Consider the following 8,973-nt stretch of genomic DNA (forward strand, 5'->3'; position numbering starts at 1 on the left):
TAAGCTACTCTGCTAACTTACATTCCCTAAAACTGAAGCGACATCAGACCAGTTGCCTGTAGTATTCATCATAATTTCCTTAGTCATTTTTCACTGTACTGTACACATTTTTTTCAGTAAGGGGTTTTTACTGATTTTGTAATAAAAGCATACAAAAAGTTATATTTTCAACACCAAACCAGCACATACTAATTAAGGGTCAAGTTCTGCTCCCTTACTCACACTAAGTTGCATCTTACTTCTTGAGTAATATACTCCTGCACCCATTGTGGCTACCTGACAAGTAAGGCTACTACTCAGCAGGAATAAGGGTGGCAGACTCTATTCCTCAGGAAGAATATCTGTTTTTCCCAGATATTTTTAGCAAGTGGCACCGGGGTGTCTTATGTGTGTCACACACTTATGATTTAATTGCTTAAAATCATTAACTATGTAAAATACTGGGGAAAATAACTTGACACAATCACCAAATTCTATGGATCAGATCCTCAACTGTTGTGACTTGGCATAGTTCCTTTGAGGCTCTGCAGCTACGTCAGTTTATACCAGTTCAAGCTCTAACACAATATGCAAAAAGAAACAGCAAATCTCATATACACACATTATTAACTGCAAATACAGAATTTACAAACACACATGAGCAAATGAAATTGGTATGTCATGACCATGGAATAGTAGCATATAGAGGAACCCTAATAATCAGTCATATACCTCTAAAAAAGATGATCAGATGCCCAGTCTCTAACTCATCTTTATTCATCACCATTATAATTATTTATTAGTTATGTTACTCTTTCCAAGTTGGCCTGCTCAGTTCCCCATTTCAAGCCAGTGATCTGGTACCATATGGATGGGTCTCTGAAGCTGCTCTAAATTATATCACAGGTGGGGATGCCCCTTAACAGCCCGAGAATATAGAGATTATTTATTTATTAGTGTTTCTACTGAGATAGTGCCTAAGGATCCCAATCAGGAATCAGAGCACCAATGTACAAACCCAAAAGCAAAGACAGTTCTTCTTAAGGAGCTCACAGTGTAGGATTTTGACACTGAACAAAATGAATCAATGGCAAGGTTTAGGGGGCAGTGAGGACAAAGTAATATAAAAATGCATCTGCATAGGTTAGTGGTTTCAGTAGTCACAGGAATACAAGGCTCTAAGCCCCAAGAGGACATGATAAAAGGGTCAGCCATCTCTACTGGCAAGTGCCGGAGACAGTCTTCCCTGTAGGCAATGCAAGGGAAGAGGTTCTCTATGCTTCTTCCTCAGAAGAAGCCACAGAAGATTGGATTTGGAATTTTAAGTTTAACTTCATTTCATTTTTCCATTCACTTTTTTCATAGCATTTTCATATGTGGCATTACTGGTCACAGTGGGATTTTTCTATATTGTTAACTAAAACAACTAGAACTGATTTTTATTTTTTTAAGAGAGAGTGAATTATAAGAATTTCTGGACATGATGATGGAAAGATGGTGGGGAAGATACTAGAATATTTTTTAACTCAAAAGTACCAAACCCATCTTCCATCATTTAAAATAATATTTTTATTTACAAAGCATCAACATACACTCAGTTGAAGTGGTTGGGCAATACACAAACAGATCGAATTTAATAGCACAAACTTCATAAATAATTTAAAGCTAACTAAAATATTAAAAAGCAAAAAGTGGCATAATTAAAAATCAAAATACACTGGTTAAAATTGATGGTCCAGGTGCTCAGCTGGTGTAAATCACCATAGCTCCATTGACTATGCCAATTCATGACAGCTGAAGATCTGGCCTAGGAATTTATAATTAATGTTTCATATTATCATGTTATTTAAAATGATGTAACATCACCTTAAATGCCATTAACTGTGAGAATGAAACCAAACGCTGATACTGTCCTTTTAGCTCTTTTTCACACACTGCATGCTGTTCCTCATACTGAGTAAGTTTTTATCCTGAAAAGTAATTTTTGTAAGTGGGATTTAACTTACATTGGAGGAAATTAGTTCATAGCTAGATTTGCATGACAGTTACAGATTCCTTGGCTATATGTTGATCGTCACTGTTTGGGCATTTTTATGCTGTTGCTGTATTGTACTGCTAACTTGTATCACTGGTAACTTTAGATACAATTTAAATGTATTCCCTTCTATCTTGATATTGTGCTACCCTTTTCTGTTCAACATTCTCAGAAATTTGGTTTCACATGTCTCATTGTCTTGGCTATCTATATTTTGTTTGTCTTCTTCTTCTTCTTTGGTAGGTCTACTTTATGACTGAATATGATTCCCTATGATGTGTATTTTTATTAATTTTTACAATATACACTTGCTGTATCCTGGATTGGTTCTCCTGTCTTGGTGTGTTACAGGAAGAGATGAGCAAATATTGGATTTTTTAAAATTATTTTATTTTATTTTTGGTCACTGGAAATTGTCTGGTGGAAAAAACAGTTTCAGATAGAATTGAAAATATTTTTTTTAAAATTTTCAGCAAAATGTTTTGTTTGATCTAAAATGAAACACTTTGTTTCAATTTTGAACACTTTTGAGCATTTTAAATTTTTTAAAATAAAATTTCTAAGCAATAAGTAATTTTGAATTGAAAAAGCAAAACATTCTGTTTAGAAAATATCAAAATGTAACATTTTGAATTTTAGATTTTTGTTTTAGAGTTTTTTTGTTTTGTTTTTTGGTTGGTTAGTTTTTACCAAAACAATTCAGCAACATCAACACAAATTCATAGAACTATTTGGTGTTGCCAAGTCTGCATTTTCCACTGAAAAAATTTTTCATAAAATTATATTATCCAGCTCTACTTATGGCTGTTATTTTCCAGATCATTCTTTCATCCAAATAACATATCTATATGTGCTTTCTCTGTTGTTGTTGTTTTTTTCGTGAGACTATTTTTCTTGAAAATTAATAATGATTAAATTTAAAAAGCCAAAGCAATGCTCTAAGAACCCTGGTCAGCAGGGGGCTGTTCTTAATTGTTGTCATTTAAAGAGGCAGTTCTGCAGCTATTTACTTATATTTACACAACCAGGAAGTGTACAAGATTTTTTAGTTCCTTTTATAAAACAAATACCCTTAATCCTTTCTCCTGATGTTAGGTTTCAGAGTAGAAGCCATGTAGTCTGTATCCAAAAAAAAAACAAAAAAAAAAACCAGGAGTACTTATGACACCTTAGAGACTAATAAATTTGTTAGTAAGCTTTCGTGAGCTACAGCTCACTTAGAGCATTAGGGCTACAGCCCACTTCATTGGATGCATTGAATGGAACACATAATAAGAAATACTTCAGTATGCTAAAATATATAAAATATATATATATACAGAGAAGGTGGAATTTGCCATACAAACTGTAAGAGGCTAATTAATTAAGATGAGCTATTATCAGCAGGAGAAAAAAAACCTTTTGTAGTGATAATCAAGATGGCCCATTTAGACAGTTGACAAGAAGGTGTGAGGATACTTCACATGTGGAAATAGATTCAATATGTGTAGGTTTCAGAGTAGCAGCCGTGTTAGTCTGTATTCGCAAAAAGAAAAGGAGTATTTGTGGCACCTTAGAGACTAACCAATTTATTTGAGCGTAAGCTTTCGTGAGCTACAGCTCACTTCATCGGATGCATACTCGGGTACCACAAGTACTCCTTTTCTTCTTTCTATATGTTCCATTCAATGCAGCCGATGAAGTGGGCTGTAGCCCACGAAGTTTATGTTCTAATAAATTTGTTAGTCTCTCAGGTGCCAAAAGTACTCCTGGGTTTGTTTGGTTTTTTTCCTGATGTTAGGTTTTTCCACTTCTATTAATGGTCAGTCTTTTCTTCCTGGCCTTTCAGTCTTTTCTTTTGCTGTATACATAAACTGTTAACATTTCCACATTAACGTGAACTGCCCTGCCATGTAAGAATTTATCATGTTCCAGATTTTTAGCCCATTCCTGCAGTCTCTGCTTTACTTGGAATAAGTGCTAGGGACTGACTTGTTTCTTTACCAAAGACCCTGGTGACTAATACTACTTCTATAAAGTAAACAAAGAGGGGAGATTGCAGGCTGGACAAGACCTTCAGTCTGTGGCTAAATTACTGTTGGTTTGAGCAGGTAACATAAGGTCAGAGGTCAGGAGCGGATGTAAATAACGTTTGTGTAAAATGCGCTCAGTAATTCCACCTGCAAGACAAATTCAGGGTGGTCAGAACTGTGCTACCTAAAACCAAGTCCGTTGTCTGGAATTGTACATGTCAGTTTTTGAACTTGGGTTGAATTTACCAGTCCCAGGAGACCTAGAGAAGGAAATGGGATATTAAATCAATGTGATACTAGTAACGGTATCCTTGAATTACTTCAGTGTGCTAAAATTGAGTGTGTGAAAGTCAGTCCCACAGGACACTACTCTGTAAACAGCCACGGCCTTCGCTCACATAAGTGGCTGTGAAGCATTTACTTTGTCCAATCAAGTGTTCATGAAAGCAGCTGGGGCTCTTAGTTCTGCTGAGGTTCAGTGTAAATCTGGGAAAAGTGATAGGACCAAACTATTTACAATGGTGGTGATGTTTAACCATGTCAGGAAATGCCCTCACCACTCCATTAGTTAATTTTTATTTTCGAAGTTTCGTCAGGGGACTCTTCATCTCCATGGATGTGGAGGCCCCCTTGCAGCGCCAGTGTAATTCCACTGTTGATGAGTTGCTAAAAATGTTCTCTCAGGTAGGCATCCCCAGTGTGATGCTGACAAATCAGGACACCACTTTCATGTCAAGATTAACACAAGTTCACAGTTCAGAGCTCCGATGAAGTGAGCTGTAGCTCACGAAAGCTTATGCTCAAATCAATTGGTTAGTCTCTAAGGTACCACTAGTACTCCTTTTCTTTTTGCAAATACAGACTAACACAGCTGCTACTCTGAAAGCTGGAAGATCAGTTAGCAAATGTGATCAAGACTGCTTTTTTTTTTCCAAATTTGCTTGTTGAGACTGCTATGACCCTTTCTTTTGGGTATGACCTCACTATTACTAATAGTACTGTACTATTAGCACTGGTATGACCTCACTACAGCTGTCTGTGCCTTTCCAAATTAAAATTACACTCTGGAATGCTCTCTACATGGTCCTGTATCATCAGACCATTTGTAAACTCAAGCAAATGCAGAATGTGGCTACCTGCCTGTTAAGTAAAGTTTTTGGTCTAGAATACATTATACCAGTACCCTGGCTGCCTATTAGTTTCTGGATGTAGTTTAGGATGTTGATTTTAGTTTATAACAACGCAAAAGGTTTGGGACCTGCCTCTTTTATAGACCACTTTTCTCCTTGTTCTGTGATGCCTCAGCTGTATTTAATAGAGGAGTTTAAGGTACCAGTTCCCTGGTGGGCAGGCCATTTCCATAAGGGGTGCTCCATTCTGTCATCACCCACCTTAGTCTGAAATAGCCTGAAATTGTGCAATTTTTGGATGTTCTGCAATGCTTTCTCATTGTCCCAGGGTTTTAATAAGGTGGTAAGTTGCAGGGTACATGATAGTTGGGCATTCAAGGAGGGGTTAGTTTATCATCAGCTGTCTAACTGATTTATAATCTATGAGGGGGTCAAGCCAGGCACACTGTTTTTGATTAGTTGTGGATTTTCAATGTATTTGTATGAGTGCTTAGAGATTTGGTAGGTGATTTGTATGCATTTAATTTAATAAACCTCATTTTAATCAATGAGAATTGTTGATGTTCATCAGCTGCTTACTATCTCTGGATTTGGCCCTTATAATGTGTATAAGAATTTTGTTTCCAATAACCCTTCATCTAGTCCATTATTCCAAATACCAGTGGCATGATAATGCTGGGACCACTGAAACTGACAATGGCAGCTTCTGTAACCCTATGATTACCTATACAACTTCATTAGACAGTATTCACCTGTCTTCAGAGGTGTGCACCTGCTTGTATACATATCATCCTGACAGATGGCAAAAGGTGAGATGAACACTGTGATACACAGGGCCCTTGGAAAAGGGTCCCCTATTCTTTTGAAACAACTCTTGTCTCAAACCTGACAAACTGACAACATCAAATACATTGCTTACAGAGCATTTGTCCTGAAATGGTAACGTAGTTTGCAACTTATCGAGTTCATAAACATACTGTGATGTGTGTACAGGTAATATTGAGGAATAATGTAACTATATTGAAGTTAATGCCCTTATGCTCTTATGGTTTATGCTCTTAAGGTTAAAAGGATTCACCAAGGAGTGATACTTCTTGGAGATGGCTTATTTGTGTAGGAGTTGCTGCCTCATCACAGAACTGCTAATGGAAAACTACCAAACACAACTGCAAACAATTGAAACCACTTGGAGGGTTTTTTTTAAAAAAGGACCATTATAATAGACAGGGTTCACCCTGCCTATGAAAAAAGATAAGACTGTCTCAGTATTACAGGTAACTCTGGATCTGTTTACCGAGGAGCCATTTTGTTGAGCAAGGTGTTTTTCATGGAAGATTGGATCCTTGCTTCTATGAAGCCTGCCAGCTCTACAATGGACTGAACTTTTGAGAGAAACCCTACTTTATTAGATAGGAAAGTTAACTATTAATAAGTACAGGCTATAGTTTGCATTTTATTATTTTGGTTTGTATTGTAAGCATTTGTTTCCATCACTCTCTCATTTCTAAGTGAATCTCTATTCCTTCTTTTGTTTCATTACAAGTGCTGTGTGTTATACCGGACCCGTGGTTTTAAGGTAAAACTGGTAAACTGGGATACACTGCTCCTTTGGAGGCAGAGGAGCTGGGATTTCTGTGGGTAGCCAATGCAGCCGCTAGATATCATAGGGGAACAATTCAAAGGTGGGGGACTGGAGTGCATCTCTTGTTAACTTGTCAGACAATGACAGTGCTGGCATAGCCTGGAGGAGAGGGCTTGAGTGGCTGAAAGGCTACTGGTGTTAGGGAGCTAACATTCTTTTACGACAAGCAAGACTCCCTCACTCTGGAGGCAGGGGTAACAAAGTGGCTCGCAGACGTGGGTACCCTGAGAACCATCACAAGCATGACCTTGCTTTTCATTATCTAAAAATAGAATATGAAAAATAGTGACATTCAAGTTTAACATTCTTGTGCAGTAAGAAGATTAGCCTGGAAATAAACAGCAAATTATTAACCCAGAAGAACTCATTGTAGATGCAGTACCTGGTTTACAAAGAAATGCTGCAGAACTCGGTTTTCTATCTGCTGTGATATATGGAGGCAGAAGGAATCCTGTGTCTCACACAGGGTCTTACTAAGGGACAGTGACTCAGCTAAATAATAATATCCATTCTCCTCCTAGATTTTCTGCAACTACTGGAATGCTCATTCTCCTTAAAACTGAAGGGGACTGGACCAACAGTTCATCCATTAATCAATATAGGGGACTATAAATACAAGATACATTGACATAGGGCCAAACAAAGAGGGGCCTTAAATTTGACTTGTCACAGTTCATCTCTTCTTGAGTATCTGAGAACAGTTTGCTCTAGAGGATTGAGAGTGTAAGAATATTCAACTGTGACTTTTACTTTTGTTATATCAAAACATATGACAACAGGGGAAAAGAGCTGCGCAAATGTTCCTGGAATTACCGTTACTAAGAAATATGTTGTATAAAGAATTAAGTGAAAAAGATGAAGTAAAACACATAATCCAGTAAAAACAGACATTTGGAACCAAAATGTGGACCTATTTCCTAAGAGATGTTGTGGAATAGCACTTCACAATGCCCTATTGGAAACTGGGAATAGCACTTCACAATGCCCTATTGGAAACTGGGAATAGCACTTCACAATGCCCTATTGGAAACTGTTGGCAGGGAGCAAAGTATACACTCTAACACGGCTTTTTTATCTCTAATTTCCACAAGTGTATGGTGTAGAGAAACATAAAAATAAAAAAGGAATTGGGGAGAAGGGAAGAGATAATGAAGTCTACAGGGAAGCTCCAAATTTTGCTCTGGGATTGATATAATAACCCACAGAAGGAACAGCAAAGTAGTATTCTGAACAGGAATAACAGATTGCAGTCTCTGAATCCCTTCCAATGATTGTCATGCAAAGAGGACTCTGCATTCCAGGATATTTTTTTTTATTAGCTACTCAGAATGGATGCTTCCACCTCAGAAGGACAAAAAAGAGGACAAGATCAAAAGGACAAGGGGGAAGATTGATAGAAAACACTCAAGCACAACGGGGAACCTTCCACTGGGAGCCAAAATGTGGTTCTACCAAACATCAGGTAGAAATCAACCTTACTAATTGAGTTATTGTTAAATAAAACATCATCATTTATATCAATATGAAGAGGCATCAAGGAAGAAATATGAATGGGTTTGACATAATTATACTGATGATGAATTTCTAGAATAGTGTATTGATAATGTCATTCCCTACCATGCATCCCTGATGTGAAAACAGCAACATACTTCATTGAGAGAATATTCATGAAGTGTTTTAAAGAAATTCAGAGGGTGGGGCTACATCTTATTATGTCTGCAGCTGTAAAGTCAATGTCTGCACTCAAATGCACACACAAAGGGAAGCTGTTTACGCATCTAATGGCAGAATGAGTGGTGTTTCCTGGATTGAGATTGTTATAGATTACTTTGCAAGTCTAGAAATCTTGCCCTGAGCCTCAGCTGATGTAAATAAACATACATTGATCGACTTCATTGCAGCTATGCTGATTTACAACAGCTGAGGGTTATTTTACATTGTGCAAAGGGGAAAGCTTTAAAACCACATTTACCCCCACTATCCTAAATTTTGCTTATTTGTGCATGGAGACGTAGCTTCAGCAAAGAAAGGATTTACCCATGAAGAAGGGAAGCTATAAAATCTGCTGGCAGAAGCTTCCTGGGAATCTTGCAGAATAGAGGTTATGTATTGATTGGCCACTGCTTAGATTAACTCCTTGGAGCAAAGACTATCTTTTTGTTCTGTGTTTGTACA

Source organism: Caretta caretta, chromosome 7 (assembly GCF_965140235.1).
Source record: "Caretta caretta isolate rCarCar2 chromosome 7, rCarCar1.hap1, whole genome shotgun sequence".
Classification (NCBI taxonomy): Eukaryota; Metazoa; Chordata; order Testudines; family Cheloniidae; genus Caretta; species Caretta caretta.